General features: G+C 34.8%; 1 long non-coding RNA gene across 3 annotated transcripts; it reads left to right on the forward strand.

The window, feature by feature from the left end:
* Positions 1–258: 258 nt before the first annotated feature.
* LOC134261110 (uncharacterized) lies at positions 259–5,444 on the forward strand. Of its 3 annotated transcripts, none has more exons than XR_009990738.1 (5): positions 259–302; positions 504–572; positions 901–961; positions 3,440–3,586; positions 5,149–5,444. It is a non-coding gene; the product is annotated as an uncharacterized LOC134261110 (long non-coding RNA). The 3 variants fall into 3 exon arrangements; XR_009990740.1 differs by having other exon boundaries at positions 3,443–3,586; XR_009990739.1 differs by having other exon boundaries at positions 504–562.
* The last annotated feature ends 9,088 nt before the right edge of the window (positions 5,445–14,532 follow it).

Here is a 14,532-nt window from a genome sequence, read left to right on the forward strand (position 1 = left end):
TTGGGCGTAGAGATTCACACTGTGCAGAAAGCTGGGGTTTTAGTTGGATAAAAGCTATTTACGATGGATATATCTGGAATATTTTAGCCTGGATAAGTACTAGGACATTATTTGCGCTAGTTCCTTTCAGGATTTGTGTAACTTTTCTCAAGTAAGTTGTTTTTTGACTTTTTTTAAAAATCGTGTGCTACTTTCGATTCTTCCCTTGTGTATTTTTATATGTGAAGTAGAGAACAGAGTGGATAAGATGCCCCTGTGGTTCGTCAAAATACTTGCAAAAACTGGACTAAATGCAACCGCCAGTAAGTAGATTTTGAATACTCGTTATATATTCCATTTGATCTGACTATAAGCAGGTCTATTTATGTGTTGTTTTGTAGCATTTGTGCGAAAACAACAACTGCACAATTCAAATTTACATTGACATCAGTCAAACATTCTGTGAAGTATTAATATTTCAAAATAATTCTATCTGTTTCATTGCTGATCCATATATTTTATAGGATTCCCATACTCTGAGGGACTCTCAACAACATGGCATGTACAAAGAGAAAAATCAAAGGTAAGCAAAGGTAAGTTGAATAATATTCACTGATGCATAAATATCAATCAATCATTGTAATAAGATTCATAATATGACTGCTTGATGCATAGAATGCATGAAGTAAGTGCATGAATATAATTAGATAATATAGATCAAATATTTACAGATCGTTGACAGTATAAAAACTCAACATAAATAATCTCATCTCATTTTCGCAAGAATGTTCAAGAAAACAAAATTTCATGCGAAAAATCAGCAAATGTCAAATATTCATATTGTCTAGCTACTTCAAAACCATGTTGGTTTATTCTCACCATCAGTTTCATTGTTTGTTACATTTTCAGTTTGTTTTGTAGGGATATCAAAAGGGCAGAGCAGATTTACCACAAGATCTGGTTGTGACAGAGCAGTTTTCAGGTATTTTTAAGCTCTTAGTGTTGTCCTTAGGATCTAAAGTTAACTAACAAGGTAGTTTACCTCCTTGCCCATAGTCCCTGTCAGATAAAATAGGTGAACTTGTTAGAGCACGCTTTAGCTTGTCAAAAGATTTGTGACAGTCTTCATCCCAAACAAATTTATGACTTAGTTCAGTAAGTTTGTGCAAGGGTCTAGCCATATCAGAAAATTTAATTGAGAAACTACTCTGAAATTCTATTAGCAATTCTCTTAATTTTTAGCTCTACTGGTCAGAGACCAGAAGAGCTTATGCGATAGTAATGCGTCCGTCGTCCGTCCGTCTGTCTGTCTGTCTGTCTGTCCGTCTGTAAACAATTTTTCAAAATGCTACTCCTCCTACAGTTTTGGTCTGATTTCAATATAACTTGGCACACAAGTAAACTACACTAAGATACATAATTCTGTGTATCGGTTTTTGATTTCGATGAACGGTGTTGCCGTGGTTACTAAAAATAGAAATTTGTGTGAAATTCTTTCAAAATGCTACTCCTCCTACAGTTTTAGTCTGATTTCAATATAACTTGGCACACAAGTAGACTACACTAAGATACATAATTCTGTGTATCGGTTTTTGATTTCGATGAACGGTGTTGCCGTGGTTACTAAAAATAGAAATTTCTGTGAAATTCTTTCAAAATGCTACTCCTCCTACAGTTTTAGTCTGATTTCAATATAACTTGGCACACAAGTAGACTACACTAAGATACACAATTCTGTATATCGGTTTTTGATTTCGATGAACGGTGTTGCCGTGGTTACTAAAAATAGAAATTTCTGTGAAATTCTTTCAAAATGCTACTCCTTGTACAGTTTTAGTCTGATTTCAATATAACTTGGCACACAAGTAGACTACACTAAGATACAGAATTCTTTGTATCGGTTTTTGATTTTAATGAACGGTGTTGCCGTGGTTACTAAAAATAGAAATTTGTGTGAAATTCTTTCAAAATGCTACTCCTCCTACAGTTTTAGTCTGATTTCAATATAACTTGGCACACAAGTAGACTACACTAAGATACACAATTCTCTATATCGGTTTTTGATTTCGATGAACGGTGTTGCCGTGGTTACTAAAAATAGAAATTTCTGTGAAATTCTTTCAAAATGCTACTCCTTCTACAGTTTTAGTCTGATTTCAGTATAACTTGGCACACAAGTAATCTACAATAAGATACATAATTCTGTGTATCGGTTTTTGATTTCGATGAACGGTGTTGCCGTGGTTACTAAAAATAGAAATTTCTGTGAAATTCTTTCAAAATGCTACTCCAAATACAATTTTAGTCTGATTATAATATAAATGTGGCATGCAAGTAGACTGCACTAAGAACATATAGAGACTTAATCAAGGATCATTATTCTATTTATTGCTGTTGAAAAGTTTCAATTTCCAACTGCTTAAGTACTTTTCTCTTCCTTTGCTATAAGTACAAACCAGTAGAGCTTCAGTCTCGACAGAGACTTCTGGTTGCTGTTGTTCTTGATCAATATTTTTACAAGAATTCTCAAACACAGACTTCAAACGTTCAGGAAAATTTTCATTTGTTTTCATTTGATGTTTTGTCAAAACATTTATTGATTGGGGAGTACTTTCAATGATCCCTGAAGTATCTTCTAAATTTGCCACAACAGTCCCTTTGAAAATTTTGACACTCTGATCACCTAAGTTCATGTATCGAACAGGTACTCTATCCGTTTCAACTTTTGCCAAAATCTTGGGAACTAATACACCATGTTTATCTAAACATTTTGCCACAGGCTTTAACAAAGTAACCTTGTCATTAAATAATGGGTTTTCCACTTTAGCCGGGGCAATAAATTCACTGAGAGGGGGAATCTCTATAGTTTCCGTCAAAAATACCTTACAACATTGCTTATTCAAAGCTTCATGTGTAAAGCAAGAAACGTCTTTCCCCTTTATTCTAAGTTTCATTTTGTTCAACAGAACATCACAGTTGTGGTCTTTCATGAAATCTAAACCCAAAATACATTTGTTTTGGATTTTAGCCACTAAAACATTATGATTCACAGTAACATCTCCCACACATATTTTCACTAGGCATTCCCCTAGGACAGATATTTTCTCCCCACTAACAGAGGTTAGATTTACAAATGAAGGGTTCAAATCTAATTTGCCCTTTAACTCTGAACTGTCTGCAAATTCAGAGCTAATAATTGTTACACTAGCTCCTGTGTCGACCATCATTGTAGTTCGAATGTTCTCAATTTTGCCTACTACAAAAATTCCTTCACCACATCCCTTTACATCACCTACTCTCTCATTTTTAGGTGCATTTTCACACATAACAATTTTCTCAACATCATTTTCAGATTTATTTTTCTCAATATCATTTTTTGGTTTATTGTGCATCATATTTTCATTCTCAGTTACATTAACTGTATTTTGAGGACTCTTTTTAATACACTCATTTCTTCCAGCAGGAAGAGGTCCTCTTATTTCAACTTTGTTCAACAGTGATTGGGGCTTACCCCTGCGCTTTGTCGACTTCCGCCCCCTGAATTCGACACGGGAAAGTTTTCCTGATTTGAAGATTGGAAGCGACCATTTTGATGTTGTCTATTTTGGTAAGCATTTCTTCTCTCAAAATTTTTTGCATTGTGTGGCTGCCTATGAACTCGGAACTGATTGTTCTGTTGATCATGTTGTGCATTCCCGAACCGAGGATGCGCCTCGCTTGAATGAGAAAAGTTAGGTCTTGAATTAAGACCATCTTTAAGGAGTGATCTAATCTCTTTTGTAAGTGATTGGAGATCATCTCTCAAGACCCTATTTTCTTGCTTGATTGAGGCGAGGAGATTTGTATCCATTTCTGGATGTATGGCATTGACAACTTTTACCCTCTGTGCATCAGCCAGTTTGTGGGTTTCAAGTCTTATAGCCAATATCTCAGCCTCATTAATGTCTCTGGGCCTACTTTCTCTCAAGCGAAGGCGCATATCCGGATCAGGAAGTGCATCTATGAAGTGATCTATATACGTTATTATAACAGTAACTTGATCCGAAGGGTCGTATCACGTCGAGTTGACAGGCGCGGATCATCAGATCTAACGAGACGCGAAGCGTCGAGTTTGATCTGATGATCTGCACCTGTCAACGAGACGTGATACGGCTCTTCGGATCAAGTTACTGTTATAATGATAAATTTATTATATACCCCCTCATAACTAGCAAAATATAGCAAAAGAAAACTTTAGAGATCAACTGCATAACATTTACCCATAAAACAAAGCATAATAACAAGGGACTTTTTAACGCGCAAGAAAAATAACGTCATATTTCTGCGTACTACGTCATCAGTTTCAGAGAGTGGTGATATGGATTCAGAAAACAACATGTTGGTGATCCGGAAAATCGGATCGCGACGTCACGTGATAGCGTAAATTCAACAGTAAAATTGGGTGATACACATTAGGTATATAATAAAATGATAGAACATTTGTCAAGTTTGAATCAGCAGTAGGATATGCTTGCCTAGTAAGTTTCTTGATAGACTGCGCGAGTTCAGATAAGGATTCTCTGTCCCCCCTGGTTTTTGTCTTTAACTTAGCTCTGAACATTTCGGATCGTTCAACTGAACCATAACGCCTATCAAGAATCTTGACTAGGGAATCATAATCTCTGCGCTGAACTTCGTTAAGTTCACTCAAAAGTGCACGAGCCCCTCCCGCTAAACTGCTAGCTAAATATAGTGACTTTGCTCTGTAATTCCAACCATGTAGATCGACCAAGATTTCAAATTGGGCTAGATAATCCCCAAAATCTTCTGACCCATCAAATGTAGGTGGTTTAATAGATACAATTGGTTTGGAATGGAAAGGGGAAGGAACTGTGTTTTCATTGTAATTTATCTCCCTTGCAGGGGTATCTATATGACCGATATTTTCCCCAGCCCCAATGATAGGAGACTGATCATGAAGACCCAAGGACTCTTTACACCCATGCACTTGATATCTGAATGCATTATCTTTGGGGGTCCCCTTTTGTTTTAAGTCATCAACTTGTTCTTGTAATTTACGAGAATCTCGTCTCATGTTTGACAATTGTTCATCTATGTCTTGTCTCATGTTTAAGACTTCTTTGTTCATCATTTCTACAGCTCTTAACAAAAGTTCATTTATGTTTTCAGCCTTGTCAGAGCCTGATTTCTGTATAGGAGATGAGGTACCGGACCGTTGATACTCATCACAAGTGATGTCATCATTCAGATCGCAGGACCTGCACCCATTCTCCTCAGAAGCTTCAAATTGGCTGTTTTTATTTGACATTTTGACTTTTGTTATTGCAACACAATTTTATGTGTTTATATGTCAATGTGCTTGTCGTTGTCAATAGACTTAACAAGACTTACAAGTCAATATTGTAAGATCCTGATGTAGACTTTCGATCAACCAGAATAAAAGGAAGACTTTATCCCACTTCTGACACCAATTGTTACGGCTTACAGCTTTAGATGTTTAGCGGCGTAACATTGTGGGGCTCCTTAATCTGAATGTTGAACGAAAGACAACAGGATATAATTTGTTTTTAATATTTTATTAAACTTTATTCAATAAACATACAAAAATACAATGTACTCTTCTTTGGCTCTGCGGTCCTCACCTGAAATAAAAACAAACCAACCACCCTTTCCAACAAATGTTAATTTAAAAACAACCCTTAAGCAAACCCTTTAATAAATGCAAATAGACCTAATGCCTTTAGGTCTTGAAAAGTTCCAACTAGTGATCTCTTCACTTAGTGAGTATAAATATAAAATGTCAGGTTATAGCAAACAACTAATTGTATAGGGACAAAAAGTTATGCTAATATCTCAACAAAACTCAATACAATGCACCATGCATTTGTTAGTTTGTTGTTAGTAACAATGTCTGGAGTTATACATGTAAATATCAAGTTCAGGTCACTTCTTGTGCCTTAGTAATTACTACTCAACAGTAAACAATAACGATGAGTTCAGATCACCACTTGTGTCTGAGTAAAATGAATGAATAAAGCAATCAAACGTTGCTAACAAATTCAGGTTAATAATTACCCATCATTTCAATTTGTTCGTCTCTCTGTCTAAAACAGAACCCTTTCTGATGGGGAGACTGCCTTATTCGGAGTTGGTCCGTCAGGTAGACCTTTCCGTGGGTGAGACCGCAGGCGTCTGACCGTTAGACGCTGGGAGCTCGTATAGAAAGCCTTTACACCCGTTATGACGTCAGTCACTCGATCAATGCATGAGAGTTGGCGCCATAACGTCAAAGAGCTGGAAAACTTCGGATGCACTTAACTATTATACTCATCAGAGGTGTTCCGAATGTAGTTTACATCTTTTACCGCTTAGTGTGAAAAGCAGAGTGTAATTATAACGTTTTACCCTAATTATCAATGAATGGATTTATTATTTATCCAAATTATCAGAGGTAAGCACATTAGGTACTATGTAATTGCATTTATGATGCAGTCAATGGTTTATTTACGTTGCGTATTCCTCAAAACGTAGAGGAAATTCGGAATGAAGTGAACAATTTGCACCCAGATCATAATAAATTCCAAATAACATTAATCAATAATAACAGATAAATAAGAATAAATGTCAATACATATCATTCATTCAATCAATCATCGAATCATCATTTTAATGACTCATAAAACAAGAAACATCTTGTTTACTTATTCATAACCATAGTGGAGAATGCCAAATTCGTAACATGTATATCAAAAAGATGACTATGTTTTTGTGTTAAATTGTTAAAGGAATAAGCCAGTGAAATTTGACATTGATATCTAACCTGGCTTTTTTTTTCTTAAATCAAGGTTTAAGTAGTTCATTGATTAAAAATTTTCTCTCCTCGTAAACAACTAAAGGTGGGTAACTTTTGGAAGTTCCTGTCCAAAAACCACTCGAACGATTTTGTCCAAAATGTGCATACATACAGTAGATATAGTCATGTACTAAATATACAAAAATAACGAAAATTAAACGACAGGAATTTTTTGGGGTAGGTGTGTTGTACATCCTTAAAATATATAAGTCGTAATATTATAGAGAAAATATAATAACTTCAAATCTGTGTCCAAGTACCTTTAAATTGAATGTACTAGCAATGGGCTTTAATACACCAGGACGACCATTTTGAGTATGTTTATATAATTAAGCTTAAAGTAACATTTACTTTCACTTTAAAAAGGAGAAATTAGTTGTAGTTGTAAAGACTTGAACCTTCGCGTAAAATTTTATGTTTTCATTCACAGGAGAAATATACAAACATTGACTTTTTATAAACGATTTAATGTTTACACTGCAGAGTGCAGACATATCTGTCACAGACCAATACATACGAAATGACATGGAACTGAACAGAGAGTATCAATTGATAACTGACCACATCACCAATGGAGAATTCCGACAGGTTAGTAACTATATATAGAGATACCCTGTTAATAAGTTACTAATTCACCAATGGAGAATTCCGACAGGTTAGTAACTATATATAGAGAGTACCATGTTAATAAGTTACTAATTCACCAATGGAGAATTCCGACAGGTTAGTAACTATATATAGAGAGTACCATGTTAATCAGTTACTAAATCACCAATGGAGAATTCCGACAGGTTAGTAACTATATATAGAGTACCCTGTTAACAAGTTACTAAATCACCAATGGTGAATTCCGACAGGTTAGTAACTATATAGAGAGAGTACCATGTTAATAAGTTATGTACTAAATCACCAATGGTGAATTCCGACAGGTTAGTAAATATATATAGAAAGTACCCTGTTGATAAGTTACTAAATCACCAATGGAGAATTACGACAGGGAAGTAACTATATATAGAAAGTACCCTGTTGATAAGTTACTAAATCACCAATGGAGAATTCCGACAGGTTAGTAACTATATATAGAAAGTACCCTGTTGATAAGTTACTAAATCACCAATGGAGAATTCCGACAGGTAAGTAACTATATATAGAAAGTACCCTGTTGATAAGTTACTAAATCACCAATGGAGAATTCCGACAGGTTAGTAACTATATATAGAAAGTACCCTGTTGATAAATTACTAAATCACCAATGGAGAATTCCGACAGGTTAGTAACTATATATAGAAAGTACCCTGTTGATAAGTTACTAAATCACCAATGGAGAATTCCGACAGGTTAGTAACTATATATAGAAAGTACCTTGTTAATAAGTTACTAAATCACCAATGGTGAATTCCGACAGGTAAGTAACTATATATAGAGAGTATCATGTAAATAAATTACTAAATCACCAATGGAGAATTCCGACAGGTAAGTAACTATATATAGAGAGTACCATGTTAATCAGTTACTAAATCACCAATGGAGAATTCCGACAGGTTAGTAACAGGTTAGTAACTATATATAGAGATACCCTGTTAATAAGTTACTAATTCACCAATACTAACTATATATATAGAGAGTACCCAGTTAATAAGTGACTATGTCTCCAATGGAGAATTCCGACAGGTAAGTAACTTTATAGAGAGAGTACCCAGTTAATAAGTGACTATGTTTCCAATGGAGAATTCCGACAGGTAAGTAACTTTATAGAGAGAGTACCGATTGACGACTGACCATATCAGCAATGGATAATTCCTGCAGGTTAATATCCTTTTATAAGAGGAAAGGCCTAAAATTGTCCGTTTTATATAGACGTAGATGGTTTAGGAACAGATATCGGCACCCTCACAATACGAGGAGTCTAGGGTCATTACTTTCCTTGGGACCTTTTGCTTATTTCATTCAATGGTTCAAAGGCTCACTCTATAGCGATGTCTTCTGGAAAAATTAAAATCTTATCTCTCAACCAGTCATGTTGATCTATCCTATTATAAACAACTTGAAACATGCCCATTTGAGGTATCAACTGAATTCTTTTTGTTTACATAATCTATTTTGTTAATTAGAAAAGCAAACCCTAAAATATCGAATGAAAATTTGTCGAGGGTACCACGGCAACGTGTTGACTCAAGACCCTCGGCATTGCAAATATGCGATAAAGGAGGCCTTAGATAATTAAATGTCCTCTCCTAAAAAGGTGCATGTACAGTTTGGAGACTTCTGCGACTTGAGACTTATTTTCTTACACCTAAGGCTCCCCCTTCCCCCCGAAAAAAGGGGAAAAGTCTTCTGACCAGCTTTCTCATTGTGAAGGTTGAAATACGAATCAAATTGGGAAATTTTATAAGTTTGTATAAAAATACAAGTAAATAAAAAATGAGCAGATGAGACATCACTACAGTCAGCTGTCAGTGAAATATTGAATAAACTTTACCAGGGGTTTCAAGACATTATTAACTTTGGTCTGCCTGATGTTTAGAGGAAGATACGCACATGTTTATAACTATCATTGTTAACGGAATGAACAATCAGAATAAAGTTAGTCAAGAACAACATTTTGTTGATTTGCATCTGTGTAATATAGTAACAAAAAGACTAGCATGGATAATTACAGATAGATTCGGGGGAATATATTGATAAAAGTCAAAATGGATTCAAATTTCTCTCTAGAAGGGCAAACATGTGACTATCCTATGGAGAGGGTTGATTTTTTTTTACTCAATCAAATTTAATAATTAACAATATAATTTTGCAGATGACCAATGACATGGTTAGTAAATTAGTTAGTAAAAGCAGCTGTCAATGATATCAAAAAGCCAGGGCTTAATATGTATATAAAGTTGAAAAGTCGTAACTTTTTGTTGATTTTGGTAAGTTTTGTTATTTCAAATTTTCCCTAAAGTTTCTTGGAATTTTTAAGTATCCATATCTGATATACACCACTTATCAAACATATATTGTTGCACAGTACTTCTGAAATTTCTTCTTCACTACTGTTAATATTTAGGAGTAAAGAAAGAGGCGTGGTATAATATTTATTGAAACCCGCTATGTATCTTTGTTTGTAAGGATTTTTGTGAATTTTCGGAATCAAATATAAACATGGTAATAAAAATAACATTCATTTTGGTTTTTGAGAATATTAAAAATATTGAAAAGGAACAAACGATTTTCATGGTTTTCAAGTAGGAATTTAACGGCATGCCGTCAAGAGATTGCGTTTAATAAAGTGTTATTTTTTTTTTTATAATTAACCTAATCTAAATTATATTTTTTCTCGCTAGGGTACATTTTAAAGTATACTGCCATTTTCCATTCTGCTCATTTTGACTGTTTATTCTGATTTTTAAAAAGAAATACAGTATCCAATGTCCTTTTAAAAAGATTGAACTTTTTTTCAAAAAGAATCGGCACATTGATATAATGTTTACCGTACTTAAAGGGTTGTTTGAGGAGAAGCGAGGCTTCATTAAATGATCCATAAAACAAGGGATGAACATGAAAACCACGTTTTAAATAGTTACTGCAGACCTCTTCTTGAGCTGTGATATTGTTCTCTTTCCCATTTTCAGTGCTTCACTGTATTTGTCAATGTTTTTATGGACCGAAGATATGGACAAAACTGGAGGGAAAGAGGAATCCAGGTAATTATGTCTTTCTCAACATCTTTCTACAAAAGCCATTCATCTCATACATGTTTTAAGTCAATTAATTTATTGTCAATATATAGGGATTACAGCGGTCATCAAGAGATGGTTAATCCATCTAGGCACCTGATTCCACCGGAAGGGGGGGGGGGGGGTGAGGGTTATGTCCGCTTCACAGATGTGTATCGTTTCGGATCGGTTACTGTTCGCTCTCTTCAATTTTTTTTCTTTTATATTAATTGTTTTTAATTGTACAGACTGTGAATGTATATATTTTGCTATCTTTTTTAAAAATTATTTTTAAAACTATGTGTATTCATTACATCAAAGTATTTTAGTTCTCCTTTCAAATTCTGGACAAAGAAATAGAGTACAACGTCAGTTCAGTTCTTATCAATACAATGATCATCTACTCATCTGAACAAACCCAAATCGTTTAAAATGATACAATTAGTTTTTTTTTTTTTTTTTGTTAATTATTTCATTTATATTTATATTTTATGTTGTTACTTTGTCACATAAAAATAATTCAAAGCTAACGGTGTTCAATCACCTAAATCTAGTAAACAATTCGAATTCTAAATGAGGCAAAACACGTGCCTTGGAAACACAGGAAGTGGACTCAGACAGCTAGGAGAAGTAACCATCCCTTGTCGACCGGTCACACGCTCCGTGTTGATTGGTCAGGTAGACGGACTACTCTGGAGTTATATTTAGCATAAGATTTAGTAAACAAATACTATGAGATGTTTCAAACAAAGTAAGACCCAGCGATACGTTATATCTTTACTCAATTTCTTTTATACTATAATTACAGTTGAATTTGCGAAAAACGTTTATTCTAATCAGAGTTGTTGAAAATCATGCATCATTAACTTATTAGTTAGAAGTTTGTCTCGATTTTAAATTGAATTAGTTGAGAAATAAATATCTCATAAGCAGGTAATTGGAATGTTGCAACATAAATAAGGGAAATTGACGAAGGAAAAAATATGAAGTTTGTTCAAATCACAAGAGGCCCACGGGCCATATAGGTCACCTGAGTATCATGTAACAACTTTCCAGCGATTGTATTTGGTTCGTGTTTTAATCCAAAAGCCATGAAATTCACAAATTTTGAAAGAGGCACCATTGCTTATCAAAGGGCAGATTTCAAAGCATTAATTTATTTTTAGTCAAAGTACCCCCCTGGTACCCCTGACCCAGCAGCCCTGAAATTATCTATTTTGAAAGAGGCCCCTTTCTTCATTAGGCCAGCATTTTTTTTTAATGTTTAGGTTTAGTTCTGAACATGAGAATAAAAAAGTCCCAAAGGAGAAGGAAATAAAAATTTTTTTTGATAAATCAATTATTAACATTTGTACATTCTTTTTTTATGCTATCCTAATAGGCTCCTTACCACTGGACACATAATGCTTATAAATAGGAAAGTAGAACATATAATTGCTTATTTCATCATCTGCCAGTTTGGGCCAGTTATATAAATTTTGTGATGTTGATCAAAATATATTTTAAAAAATCAATTCTTTAGAAGTCTTTCAATATATCTTCATTTTTTTAATATGTGTTAGGTGAATGTGTAGACATTGTTCTAAAATTTACTTGATCTCTAAAATTGTAATTCCTATCATAAAACAGACAGGGAGTATTGGGGAGTAGGGTGAACATTTTTTCAATTAAGTGTAAAATAATTTTTCTGGCTGATACAAATGATACTACATGCCTGTATGTATTTGTATATTCTTGCCTTTTAATAGTTGAATTTTTTTTTATTTCTTCAGGTTATTGTTTATTTCTTCCTCAAATGGACTTAACTTCTCCCATAGTTTTATTCATTATATTCATTACATCTGATGCATAAGCAACCCTTTTCTGAAAAATGATGCTTAGACTGTAAGCTATAACAGAGACCTAAACAATGTCGCTGGCAATATGCAATAGCTACCACGGGCAGTTTAAAACCTGGGAGAGGAAAATAATTTACAGACAGTTACTTTTGAAACGAATACATAATTATCTCACCAGCATGATATTGTGCAACAAAGTCGTCAGCATTTTATTTCTCCTATGAACGGGTGAAACGTTTTGAATGGCACTCTTATCGATGAATTTTACACTAAACCAACCTATCTTCTCAGCTTTATTTACCCGCCGTTTCATCGTAAAACCGGAAGTGCGAGTTCGTAAATTTGAAATCTCGATCCCGACTCAAATTTGACATCGGAAAGAATTTTTTTTTTTTCTGAAAATTCAAAACCTTGAGCGGAGGGTTTGTAAAACTGAAAATAAAATAAATCCTGGCCTTAAATATGTAATTAGATCATTAGCATATTAACCAGGAGCAAAGGATAAGATGTTCAAAGAAATCATGCATTTCACTATATAATCATTAGAGCCCCACCCTAAAACAAGAACCCCTGACCCTGGGGCCATAAAATTCACAATTTTGGTAGAGGCACTCTTGCTCATCATAACTATGTACTTAGTTAGTTTATTTAATACCCAGGAGCAGAGAAGAAGATTTTCAAAGAATTCATGTATTTTCACTATATAATCAATAGAGCCCCGCCCTAACACCAGAACCACTGACTCTGGGGCCATAAAATTCACAATTTTGGTAGAGGCACTCTTGCTCATCATAACTATGTACTTAGTTGGTTTATTTAATACCCAGGAGCAGAGAAGAAGATTTTCAAAGAAATAATGCATTTTCACTACCTACTTATTTAGCCCCGCCCTAGCACTAGAACCCCTGACCCCAGGGCCATGAATTTCATAATTTTGGTAGAGGACTCATTGCTGGTTACAATCATGCAAACAGTTTGACTACTTGATGTCCAGGAGTAAAGTAGAAGATTTTTAAAGATTGCATTAATTTTAGTGGTTTTGGCCCCACCCCTCAGGCCCCAGGGGGGCAGGGATCATGAAATTCACAATTTTTGTTCCCCTTCACCAATAGATGCTTTGTGCCAAATTTGGTTGAAATTGGTTCACTGGTTGCAGAGAAGAAGCTGAAAAAGTTCAAATGTTAACGGACAACGCACAACGCACGACGCACGACGACGGACGAAAACAGATAGCCATAGGTCACCTGAGTTTATTCAGGTGACCTAATAACCCCCGGGGTAGGGTGGGGCCACAACAGGTTATCAAAGTTTTGCATAGGAATATATAAGAAATTCTTTTAAAAATTTCTTCTCAAGAACATTGAAGTCATTATTGGTCATATTTAATTACATAGAAACATCTGCAGGTGGTGTAGATTCAAGTTTGTACAAATCATGACCCCACTGGATAGTGTGGGGCTACAATGGATGATCAAGGGTTTACATAAGAATATATAGGAAAAAATCTTTAATAATCTTCATCTCAAGAACATCAAAGCCATGGTTTGTCATATTTACATGGAAGCATCCTCAGGTGGTGTAGATTCAAGTTTGTTTAAAATATGACATCGGGGGAGGGGTGGGACGATCAAAGTTTAACATAGGAATATACAGGAAAAAATCTTAATAAATCTTCTTCTTAAGAACATCAAAGCCATGGTTGGTAAAATTTATGTGAAAGCATTCACAGGCAGCGTACTTGTAGTTCACGCTTGTTCAAATCATGACACTTTGGGGTAGGGCAGGGCCACAATGGACGATGAAAGTTTAGCAAGGAGTATATAGGAACAATCTTCAAATATCTTCTTCTCAAGAGCACCAAATTAAAGCCATGATTGTTCATATTTAAATGAAATCAAAGATAAACATAGGAGTATATAGGAACAAACTTCTTCTCAAAAACAGCAAAGTCATGGTTTGTCATTTTATTTGCAAGCACCCTCAGATAGTGTAGATTTAAGTTTGTTCAAATTGTACCCCCTCCCCTAATCCCTTCTTCCTATTAAAGCTTTTTAATACTAAATTGATTTTTGCTTTTTTCCTAGCCAAAGTACTCAGGTGAGCGATGTGGCCCCTGGGCATCTTGTTACAGATGCAATTGACTGATTTGGCCACTGTTATT

This window comes from Saccostrea cucullata, unplaced genomic scaffold (assembly GCF_032062105.1).
Source record: "Saccostrea cucullata isolate Sc308-1 unplaced genomic scaffold, CSIRO_AGI_Scuc_v1 ctg12502, whole genome shotgun sequence".
NCBI classification, from domain to species: domain Eukaryota; kingdom Metazoa; phylum Mollusca; class Bivalvia; order Ostreida; family Ostreidae; genus Saccostrea; species Saccostrea cuccullata.